Raw genomic sequence first — 12,122 nt, forward strand, 5'->3', positions numbered from 1 at the left:
CGGCGAGTCGTCATTGCTAACATTAGTAATGCATTATCAGAGCCCGTTTCTCTGTCATTATGCTGGGACGCTGAGGAAAACAACATTCGCACGCCTATTAGCACTGTGTAAACGTATTTGAGACAGTAGCCTAACGTTACCTCGGTAAAAATTATTCGTCATTCGTTCTTCGCATATATAGTGGACAAAAAATGCTGCAAGTTGACCTGTATGACCATTGCTAATGTTATTTAGCTTTGCTGTAATTTTACTATAATATACTATAGTATTTTTTCATGTGGGAATGTACTGTCACATACGAGCGTTCATATTTACGATTATATTTGGCTAATCGCCATTAGTAAATGTTTGCCATTCATAATTACTTCATAAAACATCGCTCTTGAAGCATAAACATAATTAACAGAAAGAAAAAAAACTAACTGTGTAGGACTCGTCACTTGCCATTGAAAGCTCCGTGTAGCAGCCTACGTTCCTGCTGGATCCTGCAGCCTATCTGGCAGCCTCGAGTCAGGGGAGGGGGATACACCGCTCTACAGTAATTTGAAAGTGATTGCAGTACCAGTTTTGGCCACAGTCCTACATACAGCTCCTTTAATAATAACAAGCCGTCAACTTAATTTATCCTACTTAAAAACCCATTAAGATAAATAAATGCAATAATTTCTCTTCCAATTATATCTCACGCAAAGCATTCTGGGAACTAGAAATCTCCTCAGTAAGTAGATAGACCCTTTTCACAGACTGTGATGGCGCATTTTAACAGTCAACAATACTGTACATCCTGAAAAGTTTTTTGTATTTTCTTTTTTCTTTTTATTTATAACACTATTACTAGTAACACTAGCATTATATTACTTTTACATCAAATTACAAAAAACAAGTTAACGCTGCAGTGAGGAGGTTTCTAATGCGTCTATGGGAGTGACGGTAAAATTAACATCTTTCTCTCTTTTCACTGCCGTTATCAATTCCACTCTATTTTCCCTCTTTTTAAAAGTTGTGAAATCACTATTGTGGCGTTTGACACAAACAATATATTTAATGTATTCTCTCATTCGCCGCTATAAAAGTTACCCCAACGACTTCCGCTCTGAGAAACCCGTAAATGTGAAAAGGGCCTATTGTACACAATAAAACTAAGTTAATTTGAATATAATATTGATCAAGCAAACGTCCTCAAAACAACAACGGTCACGCCTGATGTAGACAACGCTGTTAAAAAATGACCCTAAAATATGAAAAATTGCTAGATTTATGTTGAAATATGGAAAAATACGTCATCAACATGTGAAAAGGGTTCATTGCATCAGCCAAGTAAATGTAAATAGTATGTTGGAAATGCACACGTCTACAAAGCCTCGTCTAGATTACTCAGGATAAGAAGTGTGAACTATAATTATACAAAATATGTTTTGCTACAAATCCAAATTAAGTGAGCTACTCAAATTATCCAAGTCAAATAACAAACAAACAAAGATTTTTTTTTATGTTTTACTTACAACCTCACTAATTCATTTTTATCAGTGTACTATCAGCTCTGAAGGTAATAGTTCCCCAGTTGAGCAGTTTTACAGCAACTCAATGATTTGGATTCAGATTAAACTCTATATGTTTCCCATGATGGACAACTCAAGAGATTATTAATTATTACACACACCAACCAACCAAACTAAATAAATCTATCAAACTAAATGTGTGTCAGTGTCATTATCAACTGGTGATAATTTTTTTTTTGGGGGGGGGGTCAAAATTTCAAATAAATACAAAGCAGTACAATGTAACGAATGTAGCAATTATGGACGCAGACATATAGATGAATTAATCTTTCAAATTATTCGATCAAATAAACATCCCCTTCACAAAGCCCAATTCAGCTCCAGACCACAGGAAATCGACCATCGATCACGAGAGAGATGGAGGCTCGATTCTACCCGGAGCTACTAGTTGTTGATAACTTCCTATGGACTCATGACCAAACTCAGTTAGAGAGGACAGATGACTCGTTGTGATCACAAGACAAAGAAACAACCAGATCTGTTTTTTCAATGACCGGTAAATGAACTCCACGTGACAGCTAAAACTCCAAGCAAGCTCACAGAAACTGTTACATACTGATTACATATCAAATAACTGATTATTGGACTTTCATTCAAATAGCCTTCGACATAGCTTGTTAGTGTGTTTGCAACTGAATACACGTGACTATTATGTATGTATATTATTCACAATTCATGCAATTATGTAACTATTGAATGAGTGGATGAAAAGGCATCGTGTTTGATACCAGTGTGTTCGTATGGGTATAATCCAACAGATGAGCTGAATGAAATCTTTATAGAATTGATCATGTCCTTATAGTAAGAAATTAGGTCTAAATTTACTCCCTGCTTAAGAGCAGGAAACTCAATTACTATAGATGACCCAATTTTATGGGAGGGGTGGAGACACAGTCACCCCTGAAGCCTAATTGGCCAGAACCCATCCAGGGGATGGGCAAATATTTGAGTTTAATCTCAGAACACGAACGAAGAGTTTTTAGTTCAGAGTTTTAGTTCAGTTCACGTTCTGTTCTGTTCAAGTCAGCTCAAGTTCGGTTCCAGTTCCGTTCGAGCTGGTTCGCGGCCTGTTCGCAGTTCAGAGATGAGCTAAGTCCTAGCAGTTTGAACAGAGTGAGTTCTGAACGGAGAGCTCCCAGGAGACAATCTGACAATCGTGACAGACCAACATCAGAGAAAATGGGTTAACAACGATTTCATTCAGGCCATCTGTCTTTCTCTCACTTTCCTTTCTTTTACTTAAAGTTTATTTTATTTCCGTTAAGTCTCGGGTTCTGTTAAGTTTTGCTGCAAAAGCTTCTCAACAACGAGTCTCCAACCGCGCGCTTCAACTTCAAACAACGCCCACAAGACTTCCATCCAGCCGCCAACACGCCACGTGGTTGGCTTCCCCAGACGTCGACCAGACCTTCAGCGAATCAAAGATCCGGGAAAACCCCTGTCCAGCCAGGAAAAGGGAATCCCTCCTTGTCAGACGACACACGAGACAAAACGCAAGTAATGCCTCTTGATTACGAGCTGAACTGGTGCATTAGATCAAATGTAATAACCCTGCCTAAGAAACGATAGGAGGTGAAATTACTGATCAATGGTTTCTTCAGGTCATGTTTCATAAATGCATAGATTGCTTAGGATTTCATAATTTCTCTCTCTTAGAACTTATTCTTTCCTCACCTTCTTCCTTTCTGCAACGTGTGAATGTGCGAGTGCGTGTGTTTATGTTAGATATTAGTTTGATGTGTTAGAGCAGGCATGGGCAATTCCAGTCCTCGAGGGCCACTGTCCTGCAGAGTTTAGCTCCAACCCTAATCAAACACACCTGAACCAGCTAATCAGTGTCTCGTGGATTACTAGAAGGCTACAGGCAGGTGAGTTTTATCAGGGTTGGAGCTAAACTCTGCAGGACAGTGGCCCTCGAGGACTGGAATTGCCCACCCCTGTGTTAGAGTAATCAATAAAGTTCCGTTTGTATTCAAAGATAACTGTTCTTGTGTTATGTGCTTATCAATTTAATGTCTTGAACTGCCGATCTAAGTTACCTAGCTGTTAAATAGTGTTTCACTATTGTTCGGATATTAATATCCGCTGCAGAGTTGATATTTACGGCCCGTTCAAATGAACGCTGGACGAGTCATTTGCTCGGCTGTAAAATAGACTCTCAAAATTCCCTATGAATTCATGAATTCATTCATTTGAGCTAAATATACATGTTTCCCTTTAACAGAGCCCCCTTTAAGTTCTTACATATCGGCGGACAAATAAGCTAAGGTGTAAACATTAATTCTGAATTATTTATAAATTATAGTGTCATTCGAGTCTCTTTCATTTTAATTCAGTTCCCCGTTGAGTTATTATTTTATCTGACTCATAGTCGCTACAACCAAGAAGCATGTTGACTAAATTCAAGCATGAAAGAGAAACTCTGCTAACTCTGCCCAAAACTCTGCTAACTCTGCGGCTACTGTCATGACGTTTGCATTTTTCACTTAGATGTTTCAGGTCTTTTACCCCTCTTGTTGTTTAACTGCTGCCATCTCTACGAAAGTGATCAGCCTAGCAAGTTTTGGCGGAGTCACTGTGTCGCCTGCGCACTTTCGCAGTAGTGGCCAAGAGCGTAAAGTTGAATGACAGGTGACGAGAACCAATCAGATAAGATCACCAGGGACGCCTGCGTCTGGAGGAGAATCTTTAAGAAACCAATTAGAGACCAGCTTCAGGTCACATGCTGCCCGAAGATTTATGGACTCAGATAGACATACATTTGTCTGGCGTCCCTCGCCCATGAAACCGCATGAAACATATTGAAGAACATATAAAATAGTTAACCAATCAAAGCCAGTTTTTATTAAATGCCGGCACATCATATGAGTAAACTATTTTTATTTAATTTTTATATCATTTTTGTATACATGTATATTTCTGGAATTTTGATGGGGGCGGCGCCCCAGCGCCCTCTATTGACCAGCCGCCACTGGTCAGTGTGTGTGTGTGTGTGTGTGTGTGTGTGTGTGTGTGTGTGTGTGTGTGTGTGTGTGTGTGTGTGTGTGTGTGTGTGTGATGTATCGGTGGGATGGATTGTCCACTCCCACTTTTAGAGGTGGATCCAGTTTTGCTATAAATATCCGGATCATTGACCCCTGATCATATCGTCAGTTTCAATGAGAGACTCTCAGGTTCGGAACAATGTTTGCTCGAGGAATCATCGTCCTTCTCTGCGTCCTAGGTGAGTAATAATGATTTCATTCACTAAAACAACTGATATTTTCTCACATGAGGACCTGCGATACACACGGATACTGCAACAGTTTAATCTGACCCGTAATGAAGAGTAAGCACATTCAGAGTCTTAATTCACCTTTGCTAAAGTAGGGCAAGTGTAAGATAAGTCACATTTAAAGGGATAGTTCACTAAAAGAAATGACTGAAGTACTGCTTTTGCCCAACAAAACAACATTAGACCCCACTGACTTTCATTTGGGCAAAACAAGAAGTTAACGTGTGTGTTATTTCCTCATATCATGATAAAATTTAATCCTTGTTTCTTCTTGACTCAAACAGTGGCCATATCTGATGGAGCAAGAGCGGTGAGTAAAGGAAGACTGTAGAATTGCTTTCCTCCAGGGATATATAGAGGGGAGTAATATAGAAGATCTATATACAATATATACTTTTTATTTATTGTTTTTTTTTCTTTTCTTTTTTCTAAACAAGTACCCTTTTTGAATATGTTTAAGAGCATTAAGAAATAAATTCCATTGAAATTGAAACTTTTTGTGTGTGTGTAATCAGTGGTTTTTTTTGGCGCCCAACGTTTTCATAAAATGAAAATGTATTTAATTTAAGGGCAGCCACCACCACTGTTACTGTTAGGTCCAAATAACTCAAGGATTGTGTCTTTTTGTGTGACCAGCCTACTTGCCCAATTTACAAATGCCCAATGATCTATGATCCTGTGTGTGGAACCGATGGATTAACATACACCAGTGAATGCATGATGTGCATTGGAAATCGGTGAGTTTAAACATGCCTTTTAAAACAAAGTACTGTAGGTTTAAAAACAGTTCAGATTCTGTCATTTTTAAACTTTAATTTAATCTCTCTGTTTTTAGGTTATCAGGCACTGAGATCTCAATCGAGTATGATGGCCGGTGTTAAATAAACATCTGCAGAAGTGACACAGGACCGGCTCCATCATTCAGCTCAACAGACCTTTAGTCAGCTACTCATGTCTCAATCATTATGACCTGAATGTGTAACGGCTTAATCCATAAATAAATGTTGCATATTGAAGTTCTGTTTGGTTGTGTTTTCTCCCTCAAATCTTGGAAAGATAAGATGATAAAATAGATGAAGATTTACTTTGAAGGAGGCACCCAAACCGAAGACCGTAGCCATGTCTTGAACCAATTTTTATTTTTATAGAGCATAAAGAAACAGAACAGTCTAGGTCTAATTCTAGTTGGGAAATAATCATTTTGGGACTATTTGCAAAAATGATTTGCATTAATTTGCGTCGTATATATTGTTATTCTCTAGATTCTTCCCGTTAGTGAATAAATACATAAATCCGCTGATGAACTCTGAATTCCTTACTGGTCTGGTGGTGGAGTTTTTGTAAACCGTGTCGAAGGTTACAGGCTCTAATCCGCCCTCATATAGTTTTTTTCTTCATTAAAATCAAAGATGTTTCATGATTGTGTATTAAGAGAAGGGAAACTTTTGTGTGCATTTTGTTTTGTGATTTCACCAGGAAGAATAGAGTCTCCGCAACGACATTAAGCGATAGATTGACACACTCGTATGTGTGAAGACTGTGTACGAGCCAAAAGAGAACATAAACCCCGCCTACTTTGATTTGATTGGCCATCTCAATCATTTTGACATTGACGAGAGCCGTTAGATCTGAGGCAGACCAGACTAAAACTGTAACTTTTAAACCTTTTTGTCATCCTAACAGACAGAGCGCTGCGTAATGGAGTGTAAGAATATCAAACATGGGGGGGGGGGGCAATTTGTGACACCTTGTTAGATGATTATCAGCTGGAAACAAGCGCCTCTGGAGAATCATCAAGCAGACACAGAGACAGTGTAGCACCATAACACTTCATATCATCAAATTTCATCATATTTCTACACCAGATCAAGCAGAGTCATCCACAATGTCCAGGCCATCCAATCATATTACTCAACGTTCAACCCCTACCATACATGGCATATTAAGAAATATAATAACCAGTAAGATTGGTCAGCTGTGCGATAGTATACGTGTGTCCAAGACCTAGTTCTTGTTAGGTGTGTCCATGATGTGCAGATAACATAACAGAAAGACATTACACAAGGGCAGTCTTACACAAGGATAGTCAAAAGTGCCTAAAAAATAAGAAAATATTAACAGGAAACTCACAGAAAGCACCACTAAAATCCTCAAGTGAGTATATTTGACCATAAGTCAAATGTGCACTTTCGGTCTTATGGACTTACAATGGCCGCTGTGTGCGCATGTCTGTTAAAGGTGAACTATGTAGGATTTTTGCAGTAAAACATCCAGAAACCACTAGGCCAGTGTTATATATTTTGTTCAGTTGAGTACTTAGAATATCCCAAATGTTTTCAACTATTTGTAAATCGTGAGAAAATTGCTTTTTTTAACCAAGGAACCGGGACGTGTGAGCTATGCGTGTGAGGGAGTCGCCTGTCGATTGCGTCATATCTGCGTCACCCTCGGTCTCCGGTTTTATTCAGTGAAACACTTTACTCTCACTGCAGTGTGAACAAGTGTCATAGCAGCCGCCGAGCGAACGTCATAACTTCCTTTTCAACACACTCAGATATATCTAATACGATAAACAGAGTTGCGTTACCTCACACTCAGCACTGGAGAAGAGGAAGTGCCGCCGGCAACCGTGTCATAATAAAAGTCCCGCCAGCGACTATGCCATAATAACAGTCCCGCTCTTCAATCGCTCCTGCGGCCTTACTCAGCTCCACAACACTCGCTCCTGCTCTGCTTACAGTAATGTTAATAATCGCATCCATGAACATGATTTCTGCCCGAGTCCTATCCTGACTGTTTCCCACCGGCTGTCAGGTGAAGACCACATGTCCCGAGATTCTGCGCTCAAACGTGGCGTCATCAAACTACGCCTTTGTTTTGAACAGGCGACCTCTAGTGGACGGAAAAGTTACATAGTGTAGCTTTAAGTCCACGAGACCGTAGGGTGTCCCAATTGTCATTTTTAGGTCTCAGAAGGTGCTCACGAGCGCCCCCTTTGAGGTCCAGGTGCCCTCGATGTGCACTTCTTCCCTGCAGTCAAAGCAGCGTTACGTCGTGAAAGTGAGGGTTTAGGGGTGGACTTCACAGGGGATTCTGCCATCTAAAGTGAGATTCCAGTCTGAAGGGAACGAACAAGATCTGTGTGAAGGACACTGCAAACAGCAGGGAATAAAGATGACAAAGAATCTTGAGTCAAGATGGCGCCGAGGACGGCCGCAACGTCGCAAGCTCTGCTGAAGCATTGTAGTTTTTTGTTTGTTCTGTTTATAGTTTTTGTGTTTTTTGTCTTGGATGTTGTCTGCCTTACTACGTACGACAGACAAAGAATCTTGAGTCAAGATGGCGCCGAGGACGGCCGCAACGTCGCAAGCTCTGCTGAAGCATTGTAGTTTTTTGTTTGTTCTGTTTATAGTTTTTGTGTTTTTTGTCTTGGATGTTGTCTGCCTTACTACGTACGACAGACAGACACTTTTGGACATTGGTTCGGCAATCGCACACCGAAAACCGGACTTTAAATTCATCAACGACGACACGCCGTTTACAAACACAGCAGCGGAACCCTTTGTCTGGGTGGCCCGGCCGCGGAGACGCGGCCGGAGAAGGGGCTGTAGAGCTGGCGTACTCGTCAGATTAAGACGCCGCGCAAACCGACCCCCGCTTCCCAGTATTTTACTGGCAAATGTTCAGTCTCTGGACAATAAACTCTGCGAGCTGAGAGCGCGGATCTCTTTCCAACGAGACACGAGGGACTGCTGCATTATCTGCCTTACAGAAACTTGGATGTCCGCTGAGATTCCAGACTCAGCCATCGAAACCACGGGGTTCTCCGTGCATCGGATGGACAGAGAAAAAGATCTCTCCGGGAAAAGCAAAGGCGGGGGTGTGTGTTTTATGATCAACCGATCCTGGTGTGATCAGAGGAACGTACACTCTATCAAGTCTTTCTGCTCTCCTGATCTGGAATTTCTCATGGTTCTGTGCCGACCATTCTGGCTACCGAGGGAATTCACCGCGGTCATCATCACAGCGGTGTATATTCCCCCACAAGCCGACACAGACCGGGCACTAAAGGAACTGTATAGGTCAGTGAGTGAGCAGGAAACCGCGCATCCTGAGGCTGCGTTTATTGTGACCGGGGACTTTAACAAAGCCAACTTCAAGCGCATCGCACCCAAATACCACCAACATGTTAGCATCAACACGCGAGGGAACCGTGTTTTAGACCACTGCTACTCCCCCTTCAAGGAGGGTTACAAGTCCCTCCCTCGCCCACCATTCGGCAAATCAGATCACGCGTCCATTCTACTTTTGCCCGCTTACAGGCAGAGACTGAAACAGGAAGCACCCGCCCTCAGAACCATCCAGTGCTGGTCAGACCAATCGGACTCTATGCTACAGGACTGTTTTGATCACGCGGACTGGGAGATGTTCCGGTCGGCCTCTGATGACGACATCGAGGTCTACGCTGATAGCGTAACGTGTTTCATCAGGAAGTGCGTAGATGACGTTGTTCCGACCAAAACAATTCGGCTGTACCCAAACCAGAAGCCGTGGATAAATGGGGATGTTCGCGCGGCACTCAATGCGCGGACCTTCACTTTTAACTCTGGTAATGCGGAGGAGCATAAACAAGCAAGTTATGCCCTCCGGAAAACAATCAAAGCAGCAAAACGCCAGTACAGGGACAAGATTGAAGGACAGTTCAACACCACCGACTCCAGAAGCATGTGGAGGGGAATTAACACCATCACAGACTATAAAGGGAACACAAACTCCACCGTGAACACCGCTGCCTCTCTCCCGGACGAGCTCAACACCTTTTATGCTCGCTTTGAGGGAAATAACACCGCCCTCGCGGAGAGAGAGCTCGCGGCTGAAGATACAGAGGTTAGTGCACTCTCCGTATCTGAAGCGGATGTAACCCGATCCTTCCGGCGGGTGAACGTCCGTAAAGCTGCGGGTCCAGACGGGATTCCCGGCCGCGTCATCAGAGCGTGCGCGCGCCAACTGGCTGGAGTTTTCACGGACATTTTTAACCTGTCCCTCTCCCTGTCTGTGGTCCCCACATGCTTCAAAACGTCCACCATTGTTCCTGTACCTAAGCAGTCAAAAACACTCTGCTTAAACGACTGGCGTCCTGTTGCTCTGACCCCCATCATCAGCAAATGCTTTGAGAGACTAGTCAGAAACCACATCTGCTCTGTTCTCCCCCCCTCACTGGACCCACTGCAGTTTGCATACCGCAAAAACCGCTCCACTGATGATGCCATTTCATCAACAATTCACACTGCTCTCTCCCACCTGGAAAAGAGGAACACATATGTGAGAATGCTGTTTGTAGACTACAGCTCAGCATTCAACACCATTGTGCCCTCCATACTTGACATTAAACTCCGGGCTCTCGGCTTAAACAGCCTGTTATGCAGCTGGATCCTGGACTTCCTGTCAAACAGACGCCAGGTGGTCAGAATGGGCAGTAACATCTCCTCACCACTGACTCTCAACACTGGAGCCCCTCAGGGCTGTGTTCTCAGCCCACTCCTGTACTCTTTGTACACACATGACTGTGTGGCAACCCACAGCTCCAACACCATCATCAAGTTTGCTGACGATACGACGGTGGTAGGTCTCATCACTGACAATGATGAAACGGCCTACAGAGAGGAGGTGCACACTCTGACACGGTGGTGTCAGGAGCACAACCTCTCCCTCAACGTCAGCAAGACCAAGGAGCTGGTGGTCGACTTCAGGAGGAATGAGAGAGAACACCGCCCCATCACCATCGATGGAGCACCGGTGGAGAGAGTCAGCAGCTTCAAGTTCCTCGGTGTCCACATCACAGAGGAACTCTCATGGTCCGTCCACACCGAGGCCGTTGTGAAGAAGGCTCATCAGCGCCTTTTCTTCCTGCGACGGCTGAGGAGGTTTGGAATGAGCCGCCACATCCTCACACGGTTCTACACCTGCACCATAGAGAGCCTGCTGACTGGCTGCATCACCACCTGGTACGGCAACAGTACCGCCCGCAGCCGCAAAGCCCTGCAAAGGGTAGTGCGCACGGCCAGCTGCATCATCGGAGGTGAGCTTCCCTCCCTCCAGGACATTTATGTCAGGCGGTGTGTGAAGAGAGCTCAGAGGATCATCAGAGACTCTAGCCACCCGAACCATGGGCTGCTCTCACTGATGCCATCAGGCAGGCGGTACCGCAGCATCAGAACACGCACCAGCCGACTCCAGAACAGCTTCTTCCCACAAACAATCAGACTCCTTAACTCTTGACCCATCAGGATCATAACACACACTGGACAGAATATCACTCAGCACAACCCACTGTAGATAAACACACATTATATACACATTTATTTATCATACAGCATCTATTGCACTTTGGATTTCAATTTTTCAATCTGTGAATAATATTTTATACTGTACATTGTATATTATTATTACTATTATAGCGTAATGTATATTGTTTAGTGTATGTTTAGTGTATATTGTTTAAAGTATATGTATATTGTAAGTATGTGTATATTGTTTAAAGCTGTGAGAACTACACTCACATTGTGTAAATTATTTATTGTTTATTGTAGTGTTTACTGTGCTGTGAGTAATTGTGGGCGCATCAGTGTAATCTGATGCTGCTTTAAATGTTGTACATGTCATGTCATGACTACCATGTTGCTCGGAACTGCACCTAAGAATTTCACCTACTGTTGCACTTGTGCATATGTAGAGTGACAAATAAAGTGATTTGATTTGATTTGATTTGATTTGAATAAGGGAACATGGACACATTACTTCACAGGAAGAGGAGAGGAAAACTTACCCAGCAGTCAGTGCACATCTCTCCAGTACTTCAACAAGTTTCAATAAAATAAAGGCGGCGAAAATGACCTGAGACTCTGAAGTACACTGAGTACTAAGTAACAAAGCTCAAACGTGCTGCGTAACACGAGAATGAACCTCATTGGCTCTTGCAGAAGCTCAAACATGAGAATGAACCTCATTGGCTCTTGCAGAAGCTCAAACGCGAGAATGAACCTCATTGGCTCTTGAACCTTAAAGTTCTTGCTTCGCTGTCTTTGTTCTAAAGATGCCAAAACCACACCTCGTATATCTATTTCCATCTATCTTTGATATCAGACTGGTCACGCAGGCCTAGCCGTTACACTAACTGTGACAATAGATAATTTCTTATCAGACCAAAACTCAAGTTTAGGAGGATGTAAGTTTTCTGCACATATCTTAACTTCTGCTTCTTCTACCTCTCCTTTCATTCTGCTAATATA

General features: G+C 42.7%; 1 long non-coding RNA gene across 1 annotated transcript; it reads left to right on the plus strand.

The window, feature by feature from the left end:
• Window positions 1-999: 999 nt before the first annotated feature.
• Window positions 1,000-5,847, plus strand: LOC307139777. Its single transcript, XR_013818164.1, has 4 exons — window positions 1,000-4,782; window positions 5,118-5,143; window positions 5,470-5,570; window positions 5,669-5,847. It is a non-coding gene; the product is annotated as an uncharacterized lncRNA (long non-coding RNA).
• The last annotated feature ends 6,275 nt before the right edge of the window (window positions 5,848-12,122 follow it).

This window comes from Gobio gobio (genome assembly GCF_949357685.1).
Source record: "Gobio gobio genome assembly, chromosome: 16".
Classification (NCBI taxonomy): Eukaryota; Metazoa; Chordata; class Actinopteri; order Cypriniformes; family Gobionidae; genus Gobio; species Gobio gobio.